We start from the raw sequence: 13,418 nt of genomic DNA on the forward strand, positions 1-13,418 counted from the left end.
AAGGACTTTTTCAGCATTTGAGGTAAGTTCTTTAACGTTTCATTAAAAACATTTTTTACAAATATTTTGTACATGCACTTGCAGTATTGAGGTTAATCATTTTAATAAATTCGGAAATTAAAACAGTCTGGCCGGTGTTCACTGTATCTGAGAAGAGAAGGTCAGAGCGGTTTTCTCCCACAGGCTTTTCCTTTGAATTAGAATTTGTGGAATCGGCGTTTCTAAAGCTTCTCAGTCTCTCCGAGCGAGAGGCGTTCTCGGACCCCCGGTCTCTCTCCGCCTCTGGCTCGAGCCCCTGTCCGTCGCTCGTTCAGAAGAAAAGAGGGTCAGCACTCATCCCTCCGTCGTCCCGGGGCTACTTTTAAAGGTCACTCGCTCCTCGGCCCTCGGGCCCACCGAGATCTTTGCAACCCGGTTATTAATGGTTCCTGATGACTGGGTGTTTTTCTCACCGGATTGGACGGACCTGGCCTGGGTCCTCCTTCCTCCCAGTTACTGGAGCCTAAGCCTCGTTGACAGAGGACATGACGGGGTGGCCGGCTCAGGAGCCAGGCAGCCTGAGCTGGCCCGGCTCTGCAACCTGTGTGCTAGGGGCCCTGGGCGAGCCGCTGACCCCCAGGCTGTCCGGCACCTGGAGGTCGGGGCGAGCGGCGAGGGTGCCTGGTGCAGGCCAGACAAGAACGCAGGCTTCCCGATTCGCTGAAATCCACCCAAACTTGGGTCCCCGTGTGGGGGGAAAGGCTGACCTGTGGCGCCCCCGCTACACACTCAGGCCTCTCACCCAGTCTCAGGTTTCCTCTCCGCTCCTTTCCGGCAGCCAGCAGCAGCTCGCCTGTCCTGTGCCACCCACGGCCCCGCGTGACTTCTGTTTCTCAGGTGCCATCGTGTTTGCTGCAGGACCCACCGACACTTGGAGCGAAGGGCAGCAAGCTGCTGGCCTTGGGCCCTTTTCCAGCCCTAGGGTCAGGGTGAGCGGGACCCTCGCCCGCAAGGGTTGGGGGTAAGTGGGTCTCCAGCCTTCTCCCTCCCCGGGGTCATGAGAGGAGCCTGGGCTTCGTGTTTGCCCAGCGACCCCAAGGAAAGGCGGATTTTTATTCTTCAGGAAGCCTCGGGGGTGTGGGTGGGCAGGATTGGGAAGGGGTCACCCACCCAGGCTGCCTCTGCCGCCTTCCTGCGACTCAGCTACTCCAGTCCTCCCTGGACGTTGAAGTCGATGGTCACGGGCACAGGTGGAAAGCTGCCTTCCCTGAGGACAGAAGACAGACCGCAGTCTCAGAGAGAGGGCTTTGGTAACGTTTTGTTTTTTAAAGTCTGTGCCTGTCAGGTACATGTTTTTCTGCCAAGTTGCAGGAGACAGTGACTTATGTTTTTGGGCTGTGACCCGCACCCTGTGGAGCCCGCTCTGCTGAGGTGAGACAGAGCTCTCGGGGTGCACCCGGGCCCACCAGGGGCTGGCGGGGGATTTGCAGGGGCTCCCAGTCCCGGGCCCGAGCAGGCAGCGTCCAGAGCACCAGGAGTCTGGGGGCTGCTGCATTGCTCCAGTATGTGGGGGGTACGTGCTGTGGGGGGGCCGGGGGGTGAGGTTTGAGTGTTTTCCTTGGGTGTGACCAAAGTCATAGGAGCGTATGCAGTGGCCGAGGGAAAGATGACCGGCAGGCCCTGCCGACACAGGCATGGACGCAGGTGCCGTCGGGCCATTCGTGGTCCTGACCCCGGAGAACCCGGGAAGCCCCGGGCAGCACCGTCTGCAGGAGCCAGCGCAGCGGAGAGGGGGAAGAGGGGGGGTTGCTGACGGTCGGAGGGGAAGCTTCCAAGGGGGCTGAGTTCCAAGAAGAGAAGTAAAGGAGTCTCTCAGAGTCTGGGGGAGGAGGGGTGGTCTTAGGAAGCCACCTCGGGCTTCCTTGCTAACAAGGGGAGAGGGGACAGCTGTGGGGGTGAGGGGTCAGCCAGTGCCAGCGGGAGGGAGTTTCTGCTCTGCAAAGTCGGAGGCTGGGGGAGCCCAGAGTGAGGAGGGGATGAGAAGCCCCCAGACCCGAAGAGCCTGAAGAATAGAAATGGAGAAAGGGAAAGCAAGCGGACTAGAAACCTAGTGTAATTCACACACGAATCTTCACGGGGTCACTGTCGGTGGTCCGCGGTGCCCAGGCTGGCGGGAGCTGCCTGCACAGGCGAGGCGTCTGGGCCACAGCAGAGCGCAGGGCTGGAGGGCACGGGGGGGGCGGGGCTCGGGTTCAGGTGGGCAGGGAGGGCTTGAACCAAGAAAGGCCTGGAGTGCGTGCACAGGTTAGGAAAGACGAAGGGTCTGCAAGGGGTGGGGGGAGGGGAGTGTCCTGGTTCAGACGGACCCCAGTGGTCGGAGCTGAGGGCACCCACGGGGATGGCAGACAGACAGACACACACGCACGCAGGAGCCCTCCCGGGGAAGGGGGGTGGGACACCTTTTGGAGCTGCCCCTGGGGGAGGGAAGAAAAGCTCCTTAACTCTCAACAAGAGGCCAGTCAGCCTGAGGCCACGCAGCCTGTGATGACGGGCAGAGACACGTGTCAACCCCCACCCCCACCCCCGCCCCAGCACCGGCTGGGGCTCCCAGGCCCTGCCCTCGAGGGCCGCAGAGCCCAGGGTCACTCCGGCCAGCCCAGTGAGTCACAGTCACGAGGCCTCACCTTCCAGGGCTGATTCTGGAAGTCCGTTTCCTTGGGTGACACACAGCAACCACTGCTTTTCACCCTCACCGGCACGCAGTTACGAGGAGCCAGAGAACTCTGTGCAAAGGTGACCGCGCCGATAAGCGGGCGCCCCACCCCTGCTGGTCAAACACTGTACTCTGCGGGGGGGTGGGGGGGGCTTGCCCTGATTTGAAAAACCGAGTCAAGCACGAGGCTGCCTCGCGACAACCAAAGTCCAAGGTTTCCTCCAGCCCGGCCGGCGGCCAGACGCCACTGTTTCGACAGTGACCTTTCCCAAAATGCAATTCAACCTCAAGGGAGGGACCGAACCTGACCAGGGGCTTCCTCGTGTTGCCCCCTAAACTCTGACTGTGTTCACCTGGGGGTCTGTTGTGGGTCGGGTTTTGGAAGCTGCACTGACCCTGGGGGCGAGCAGCGTGGCGTTCACAGGAAGCTGGTCCGTTACACTTCAGAAGCACACCTGCGAAGTGTGAAGCCAGTCACATTCCTGCCGTCAGCGTGGGTGTGATCCCAGGACGTCCGCACTGCACTGCCGGCGTGCCCACCGGGAACAGGCAGGCGGTAACTGTCCCCCCCCCCCCACCCCCACCCCCACCGCCTGGAGCAGGTTGGAGGAGTTCCTTCCCAGCGTCACCCCTTCCTAAAGCAAACAGCGGGCCGTTCATGTCCTCCTCTTTCCAGTCCAGTGACATTTCCCCTCCTCCTGGGGGTGGGGTAAGAGCGCGAGGGAAGGGCTGAGCCTTGCCAGCTTCCACGTGGGCCAGAGCTGACCCAGGGAAGGGCCCCGTCTAGGGTCGCGCCTGGCCGGGGGCAGCTGGCCTGATCGCCCCGCCACAGGCTGCCTGGGGCTGGCACAAGCCACCCACGCGGGGTCTTCGCGGGACTTCCGGTCGCGGCCCTTTCCCAGCTGAGAGCACGGACCACACACTGCCTCTCCCTGGTCTCAGGCCTCCTGGCAGCCTGCGCCCCCCAGCAGGCGGGGCCGCTCTGTGCCCTGAGCCGGGGCCTGGCCAGCCGGGCAGCTGCTGGGGACGGTAATAGCCGTGATAGCGGGTGTTTGTTTAGCTGGAGCCGCTCATCAAAGGGGTTAATGTTCAACTCTCTCCAGCCCCTGGGGCTGTGTGCAGGGAGCTGGAGGGTGAGACCCGCCCCCGTTCCTGGGGCCCACAGCCAGCCTTCCTGGGGCGGGGGCGGGGACAGGGGGCGGGGACAGGAGGCCCCTGGGGAAGGTTCCACGGATCTCTCTGGGGTCTTCCGGAATGCTGAGGGCTGGCAGGCGGACCCCTCGCTGTGGAGCCCCACAGGGCCCCTCCACACTGGGCTGGGCGCGGTGCTGGGGACCCCGGCAGGACCTGGCGTGTTGTGGTTTGAGCTCCCTTGGACTGGGAAGGGGCTCGGCTCGCCTGTCTGTCTGCGGGACCCCCTCTGTGCCCACCCTGGACTGAGCAGATCCCCTCAACCCATGCTTCTCTCAGCTCAGTCCCAACCCCTCCCGCCCTGTGCGGGTCCCAGGGACGTCTGGGCGAGCCCCAGGCACCTGAGAAGTGGCCTTCCTTCTGGAGAAGGAAGCCCCGGGGGCACTCGGCCTCCCTCCTCCCTGGGTCGTCGGGGCAGGGTTCATTCAGTTCACCCGGAAAAGCCGAAAACCTCAGGCTGCCAGCGGCCAAGGGAGTCCCCGGCCAGCCTCTCTTCCTCCCGCCCAGCGACGCGGGGAGCCCAGGAGCCCATGCTGGGCAAAGGGGCTGTGTCCAGGGAGCGCGGCATCCCACCCAGCAGAGAAGGGGAGCAGGGCCTGGAGCTTCCTGTGAGGCCTGGGGACTGAGCCTGGGTCCGGGATGGGGATGGCTGAGGGCCGAGGGGGACTTGGGTGGGGGCAGCGGCCTCACTCCCTCCCACCTGCCACGCCACAGCCTCTGTGGCAGGGGAGCACAGGCGGAGGGGCAGGGACTGGCTGTCCTGCAGCCTGCCCTCCGGCCCACCTCCGGAGCTCCCCTTCCCGCCCCAAGGACCCCACAAGCACAGTGCTAGGCCTCATGCAGCCGCAAGGAACCTTCCAGACCCACCTCTGGGCAGCCAGGACACACGGGGAGAGAGACGGAGGCGCTGGGTATGGTGGGCAGGGACAGAGCAGGGCGCCTTTCCCCGTGGGCGAGAAGGGAAAGTGTGTTTTGAAGAGCGAGCGGAACTGGACGTCCCCGGCTGCCCCTGAGACAAGGCTTTGGAGAGGGTGAGGCTGTGGGGTGCCCAAAGTGGGGGCTGAGGGCTCTAGGACAGCCGCCCCCACCTGCCAGCCTGCCCAAGCAGGTGGCACTTGAGCCCAGCGCCACCGCATTGGAAAGCTGCCCCCTCCACGACCCAGTCAGTGCCCAGTGCACAGTGAGGACGAAGCAGGTGGCCAGACCAGCCAGGGCGTGATCGCCCCCCCTCCCCACCCCGTGCCGGGCAGCACTCCGGGCACTGGGTCGGATAAACAGGCTGCAGCCGGAGTGGCGGTGTGATGTTGCCACACGGCTTCCAGAGGCCTTGTTCAAGATGGGCTGATCACACGCCGGCTGCTGTGGCTCAGTGGACTGAGTGCCAGCCTGTGAACCCAGAGGTCACTGGTTGGATTCCCGGTCAGGGCCCACGCCTGGGTTGTGGGCCAGGTCCCAGCTGTGGGTGTACAACCGATCAATGAATCTCTCCCTCTCTTTCTCCCTCCCTCCCCCGCTTTCTAAAAATAAATAAGATCTTTAAAACAAAGAGGGGTTGACCTTGGACTCTGGCCAACTGGATCCTTCCTGCCACAGCTGTGTGTCAGCGGGGCCACTCACCCCGAGGTCCCTGACCTCTACCTCTGCCCTGGGCCTGAGCCGCGCTCCATGATCCACACCAGGCACCAGGGGACTGCGCCTCCCGGGGACTCCGGGTCCCCAGTCAGACACAGAGACAGACTTGCTTGGGGGTCTGATGAGGGCAGCCCGGGGACGAGGGACACAGAGGAGGCACCCCGGGAGGGCGGCAAGCAGGGCAGAGAAGGCTTCCCAGAGAATGCGTCCTCTGAGCTGGGTTTTGAAGGAGGAGGACTTGGGCCTGGAGGCGGGGAAGGGCGTCCCCACCGTCTCAGGAGCAAGGAGGCCGCCACCCCGTCACTGCACCCAGTTACGCACTGCCACAGCCTTTTCCCTGGACTGCGGGCTGAGGCCCCGGGACGTGGGCCTCGCCCTGACTCAGCCTCATGTCACAGCCAGGGCAGTGCGGCTGTGACAGCGTGTCGTCGAGGGCAGTTCAAGGGGGCAGTAAAGGAGTCACGCATGGTAGACCCCAGTTTGAGGCCTGAGCTCAGCCACTTGCTGGCTGCGACGGTTGTCTTCCTGAGCCTCAGTTTCTCCATCAGGTGGGTGCTCGTGGAGCCTGGGTGAGGACCGGCTTTTGATAAGCCCAGACCTGTCGGTGGGGGTTGGCGTCCGCCCCCAACACCCGCTGAGACAGAGGCTGGTCTGTTTGTGTGTGGGGAGACAGAACACTCCCCTCCCTCCCCCAAGGGAACATTTCCTTCCTCCAAGGCTTGTTCCTCCCACGTGTCCCTGCTGCCACCTCCCAAGTCCCCCAGCCCCCTGTGGCCCAGGAAGTAAAGCAAGGACAGCCACTGTCAGCAGGGCCGGAACCAGTGACAGGCTTGGGGCCCAGTTCCCTAAGCTGTGGTCATTCACGGCGTCCACCTGCTGGAGGCCAGTCCCCTTCTCTGGAAGGGGCCACTTCTCTGCACTCAGGCCATGTGGCTCACGGTGGATCAGCTCCCCCAGCCACTCCGGCCTGACTGCAGGGCCGACGCATGACCCCGGGCACTGTGGCCAGTCCAGGGACGGGCACGTGACCAAGCTGGGTCAATGAGATGCAGCTTCAGGGCCCTGGGCCCAGGAAGGCTGTCTCCACCGGGGCTGGTGTGAGCCTGGAGCTGCCACCTGCCTTCCTGCCACCCCAGAGTGAGGCTGCCAAGGGAGGAGGTGCCACTGGACCCGCGTGTGCACCCCTAGGTGCCTTAGCCCACAACCTGGGTGCGTCTTCTGGGCCTTTGACACCTGCTGCCTCTGGGGTCGGGAGACCAGCGATCAGGCCAGGGGCCAGCCTGGTCACCGGCCTGCTGTGTGACCCAAGACCAGGCATCACTCTGCTGCAAGCTTCTGTCTGCAGCAGGCCCTGGCCCCTGCCTTGTGAAGCGCACAGGGCTGGCAAGGCCCTGCCCAGGCCACAGGCAATAGGCCTGGGCCTTGGCCACCCGCGGCTCCGCTTGGCAGGGAGCTCCAGGAGAGAGTGGGGCAGGCTGGCGGCCGCCCCCGCTTCACCAGCCACACGGTCCCTGGGGCCCCTGACTCACACCAGGCTCGCTGCGTGTGGTGAGGCCTGGGGAGCAAGGAACAGCCAGAGAGACCTAGGGGCTGGGGGTCCGTGGCTCCTGGCTTCGAATCCACACCCTGCCCGCTCCCGGCTGTGTGATTCGGGGCACATGAAGTCGCCTCTTTGAGCCCCGCTCTCCTCATCTGCTAAACAGAAATAATAATAACAACAACAAATTGTCAGCTGACACCCAAGCTGGGCTTAAATGCTCCGTGTGTTGTCTGGATTTCTCCCACAGCCCCGCAGGGTGGCCTCACCTCTGCGTTCCAAATGGGGACACTGAAGAAAATGAGACTCAGAACCTCAGGCCCACAGAACCTGCAGAGCTGGGTTTTGGTCCCCATTTTTCTGTGCTAAAGTCAGTGCCCCCAACTACTAACAGGTCGTGTCTCGGGCCAAGTTCAGCCAGGAAAACAGCATCTCAAGCCGAGGGGCTGACCCCAGACACGCAGGGGCTGGCAAAACCACGAAGGGCTGGGGCAGCGAAGGGCAGGCCGCCTCCACCGGGCTTGGGCAGCCGCAAAGCGCGGGGACTGCAGGGTCTGGGCGCCGCGCACTCAAGCTGCGCGTTGGGTCGGGGGCTGTGGGGAATGGCGCTGCTGGGCATAATTCACGCGTCTGTCGTGGACATGAGGCTCGTTTCCACCCGGTTCATGCCCAGGAGTGCAGTTCCAGCCTCCTCTGATGTGTGTGTCCGCAGTCCCGAGGTTTCTCCACACTTCGCTACCAAAAACCTCAAACCTACTGGAGACTGGAAGGCACTGAGGAGTGAGTCCCACGCATGCTCCCCCGGAAGCCACGCCCACCATCGCTGCCCTGCGGACTCTCTACCCACCTGCCCGTTCCTCTACCCGTCCCTCCATCTATCTGCTTTTGCTGATGCAACGGCATAATTTTAAGGGGGGGAAAAAAAAGATACAAAATTATCCCAAGCGAAGGACCCAGAGAGACTGGGAGCAAGGGCAGCCGGCCCCGTGTCCCTGTGAGCTCTGCCCGGTAAAATGTTTGATCTTTCTCTTTAGAATGTCCCACTTTTTCTGCTCAATTGTTTTGATCAAGAAAAAAAAATCTGTTTTAAATAAAAAAAAGGAGCTATACCTTTTTTCAATTATATTTTATTGATTATGCTGTTACAGTTGTCCTGATTTTCCCCCTCCACCCAGCACCCCCCATTCCCTCAGGCAGTCCCCCCACCATTGTTCATGTCCATGGGTCATGGGTGTAAGTTCTTTGGCTGCTCCATCTCCTCTACTGTACTTTACATCCCCACGGCTGTTCTGTAAGTACCTATTGGTGCTTCTTAATCCCCTCGCCTCTTCACCGGTTCTCCCCCACCCCCTCCCATCTGGCAACTGCTGCGGACTCCGGCCCGAGGGGTCCGAGTGTTGTGGCTACAATGAACAAATTCACCTGGACTGCAGAAGTCCTGGGGAGAAAACGCTCTCTGAGTTAAAGGGCCCGACCCCCGCACGTACAGGCTTTTGTTGCTCTTCTGGGCACGTGACATCGTGACATCGAGGCTGGTCCTCATTTACTATGCACAGGTTCGCTTGAGGTGGTTACCTTTTACAGATAACAAAGAAAAGGATATTGGTAATTACTTCAAAGAGAAGAATGTTGCAGATCAAGGGGAAAGGTGGTTGAACCGGTTACACTCCATACTTGGGAGGTTTGGCACAGACTTTAAGAAGTGACTTTAAAGATACGCAGTAGACCTTTGCTGCCTCCATCCAGGGTGAGGGAGCTTTAGCCAAAGCAAGCCTCATAGCAGCCCAGGCCCAATGCAGGCCTGGCTCCCCACGGGAGAACCGATCCTCCGTGGGTTTGGGTCCTGTGTGCCGACTCACTCCCCACCAGTTTTCTGAATCAGGGGCTGGGCTCCATTTGCCACACCATGTGGTTCGGTTCCCTGTAGGCAACCATCAAAACACCCTCTGTATCCATAATTCTGTCTCATTCTTCATGTTTAGACTCAATTGTTGATAGATATGTATTTTTGGCCAACTTATTGTTCCTAAGGTTGACCTTTTTTTTTTCTTAAATAAGTCCCTTTAACATTTCATAGAATAATGGTTTGGTGATGAAGAACTCCTTTAATTTTGTCTTGTCTGGGAAGCTCTTTATCTGCCCTTCAAGTCTAAATGATACTTGGCTGGGCACAGCAATCTTGGCTGTAGGTCCCTGCTTTTCATGACTGGATATTTCTCACAGATTCCTTCTAGCCTACAAAGTTTCTTTTGAGAAGTCAGCTGACAGTCTTATGGGAAGTCCCCTGAACGTAACTAACTTGTTTTCTCTTGCTGCTTTTAAGATTCTCTCCTTATCTCTTACCTTTGGTATTTTAATTATGATGTGTCTTGGGGCCTGTTTGCATCCATCTTGTTTGGGACTCTGTGCTTCCTGGACTTGCATGTCTATTTCCTTCCACAAATTAGGGCAGTTTTCTTTCTCTGTTTTTTCAAATAGATTTCCAATTTCTTGCTCTTTTTCTTCTCCTTCTGGCACCCCTATAATGTGCTTGTTGAAACTCTTGAAGTTGTCCCAAAGGCTGCTTATATTATCCTCATTTAAAAAAAATTTTTTTCTTCTTGTTCTGATTGGTTGTTTATTGCTTCCTAATGTTCTAAATCATCGATTAGATTCTTAGCCTCATCCACTCTAGTTTCCCTGTAAATTGTTTTTTTATTTCACTTAGCGCATCCTTCATTTCTGCCTGGACCTTTTTTATGCTATTGAGGTCCTCACTAAGTTCCCTTGAGCATTAATCTATCCAGTGTTTTGAACTCTGCATCTGATAGATTGTTTATCTCCATTTCCTTTAGTTTTTTTCTGGAGGGTTTTTTTTTTAAGATTTTATTTATTTATTTTTAGAGAGGGAGGGAGGGAGAAAGAGAGGGAGAGAAACATCAATGTGTGGCTGCCTCTCATGCACCCCCTGCTAGTGACCTGGCCTGCAGCCAAGGCATGTGCCTTGACTGGGAATCAAACCGTGACCCTTTGGTTTGCAGGCCCACGCTCAATGCACTGAGCTACCCCAGCCAGGGCCCCTCCCGAATTTTTATCCACCACACGTGGATGTGCTACCAGCCTGTCCCATGTTTCCACCCTCCTACCAGTCTGGGTGGATGTGGTTTCTTAAATTCCGTAGTTGTCAGACTTCCATTCACCTCAATTTCTACTGGTGCTGAGTGATTGTTGTTCTATATTTTAATTGTAATTTTTAAAAAATATATTTTATTAATTATGCTATTATAGTTGTCCCATTTCCCCCCTTTATTCCCCTCCACCCTGCATACTCCCTCCCACCCACATTCCCCCCTTTAGTTCATGTCCATGGGTCGTACATGTAAGTTCTTTGGCTTCTGCATTTCCTATACTGTTCTTAAACTCCCTCTATTTTCTACCTATCATTTATGCTACTTATTCTCTGTATGTTTTCCCTCTCCCCCCTCCCCCGCTGATAACCCTCCATGTGATCTCCATTTCTGTAATTCTGTTCCTGTTCTACTTGTTTGCTTAGTTTTTTTTTTCTTAAGGTTCAGTTAATAGCTGTAAGCTTGTTGTCATTTTACTGTTCATAGTTTTTATCTTTTCCTTAGATAAATCCCTTTAGTATTTCATATCATAAGTTCTGGGTGATGGTGAACTCCTTTAACTTGACCTTATCTGGGAAGCAATTTATCTGCCCTTCCATTCTAAATGATAGCTTTGCTGGATAGAGTAATCTTGGATGTAGGTCTTTGCCTTTCATGACTTCAAATACTTCTTTCCAGCCCCTTCTTGCCTACAAGGGTTTTTTTGTTTGTTTTTGTTTTGTTTTAGAAATCAGCTGATTATCTAATGGGAACTCCTTTGTAGATAACTTTCACGTTTTCTCTTGCTGCTTTTAAGATTCTCTCTTTATCTCTAATCTTAGCTAATGTAATTATGATGTGTCTTAGTATGTTCCTGCTTGGGTCCAACTTCTTTGGGACTCTCCGAGCTTCCTGGACTTCCTGGAAGTCTATTTCCTTTGTCAGATTGGGCAAAGGTCATTCATTATTTATTCAAATAAGTTTTCAATTTCTTGGTCTTCCTCTCCTCCTTCTGGCACCCCCATGATTCAGATGTTGGGACATTTAAAGTTGTCCTGGAGGTTCCTAAGCCTCTCTTCATTCTTTTGAATTCTTGTTTCTTCCTTCTGTTCTGGTTGAATGTTTCTTTCTTCCTTCTGCTCCAAACCATTGATTTGAGTCCTGGTTTCCTTCCTGACACTGTTGGTTCCCTGTATATTTTTATTTCACACAATTCAACCTTCATTGCTGCCTGGGTCTTTTCTATGCTGTTGAAGTACCTGGTGAGCTCCTGGAGCATCCTGATAAATGGCGATTTGAACTGTGCATCTCAAAGGTTGGCTATCTCTTCGTCGCTTAGTTGTATTTTTTCTGGAGCTTTGAACTGTTCTTTCATTTGGGTCATTTTTTTTGGTCTGGGTGCTCCTGTTACATAGTGAGGGGTGTAGCCTTAGGTGGTCACCAGGGCGGGGCAAGTCTCTGGTTGTGACGCTGTATGTGGGGGAGGGTCTGAGAGGGCACAGCGCCGCTTGCTCTGGTCTCTGCCGGTTTTCAGTTACTTCCCCCACTGCCCACAAGCAAACTGGGCCCTTCTGGTGCTGATTCCCGGGTGGGAGGGTTGTGCGAATTCTAGGACCCTGTGAGTCTCTCCAATGAACTCTCCTGTGAGGCTGGGAGTTTCTCCTGCTGCCTCAACCCCCACAGGTGTTTTCACTCAGAGATCTGAGGCTCTATTTCCCTGCTGGGACCCTGGATTGTGGGTCTGTCTCGCTCCCCAGTTGCTCCTCCTGGTTTATCTGCGTGTGAATGTGGGACCACCAGATCTACCAGCTGCCACCTTGCCCGCTCCCCCAGCCGATGCTGGTCTCCGCCCCTCCTGCCGGGCTGGGTGAGTGTTTCTTCTGTAACTCCTCGGTTGTCATAGACTTCCATACAGCTCGATTTTCTGTCAGTTCTGGTTGTTTTTTGTTTTTTAATTATTTTTGTCCTTCTTTCGGTTGTGCAAGGAGGTGCAGTGTGTCTGTCTACGCCCCTATCTGGGCCGGAAGTTTAAGGAGCTTGACCTTTCATAGTGTTGGAATGTCTTTCTTTGGGGAAGGAAGCCAGTCCATGGAGAGGTGAGCCCGGAGGGCTGCAGCCCCTTCAAACAAAGAAGGAGCCCAAGAGAAGGTGCTGGAGGGACTGGACCTCCTTTAGAAGGCTGCCGAAAGGTTTCCACAGCTCGATTCGTTCAGCCAAAATGAAGATTTAGACTTGCTTCCTCTGGCCTGAAGGGCCTGCGGCACCAGCACAGCAGGGCGCGTGCGCCATGAATCACACCAACTCCAACACGCATCTCAACCCTTGGCAGTGGGCTCAAGAACACTTTTGAAGCCACTTAACTCTGTGCCAATACTGGCAGTGTTCGAGTTGCCCAAACTAGAAACGACTCAGAAAATAGCCCTGCCAGTTCCCCCACGGCCCCTCCTAGCCTCGACACTGTGGCATCTCAGAGACAGGTGGCCCGGAGATACAGGCAGAAGCAGGGGGTGGGCCGTAGGCGGTCTGGGCTGGGATCGCCTGCGGGAAAGGTGTCCAGCCGACAGACGTGTCTGCGCGTATTTCCTCGTTGGCCTTCGCAGGCGGATCGGTGTCTGCGTGGAAGAGATCGAGGGCGTTGACCAGGAGGTGAAGATCCGCAGAGAAAAAGACTTCAAGAACGGCATCAACTTCTCCCTCATCTCCGCAGGACCGGCCTCCAGGGAAACGCCTCGCTCTCACCCAGAAAGCGGCCCGAGCCACAGCGTTTGGAGCTGGTTACCCCAGTCTGCCACGGATGACGGTGAATGTCACGGCCATCGGAGCTGGTTACCCCAGTCTGCCACGGATGACGGTGAATGTCATGGCCAGCACCGGCGACTGGGAGCTTTACCAGATCAGGTGCAGCCAGGACAACATCAGAGGTCAAAAGAGCAGCTCAGCTGAAACGAATCCAGAATAACACTGAATGTAAACTGTAACTGGGGGGGGGGAAGACAGCTCAGGAACAGGAAGATCAGGAACAAAAGGAGGAAGAGGAAGATGGGCAAACATCCCACAGAGCCCAGGAGCGAGACGGCCCACCCTAGCAGCTACGGCAAAGGAGAGAACACGGGTTTGTCCCCCCACCCCCCGCCCCCCACCGGCTCCTGCTCTGCTCTGGAGCAGGACCGCAAAGACGCTCACCGCTCACCTCGCTTTGTACACTAGACGGTGAGCTGGCGACATTGTTTGGGTGTTAGCTTTCCTATCGGGGCGTATTCCCATTTCTCCCTTCTATCTC

Source organism: Phyllostomus hastatus, unplaced genomic scaffold (genome assembly GCF_019186645.2).
Source record: "Phyllostomus hastatus isolate PE091 unplaced genomic scaffold, TTU_PhHast_1.1 phas_scaffold_11, whole genome shotgun sequence".
Taxonomy (NCBI): domain Eukaryota; kingdom Metazoa; phylum Chordata; class Mammalia; order Chiroptera; family Phyllostomidae; genus Phyllostomus; species Phyllostomus hastatus.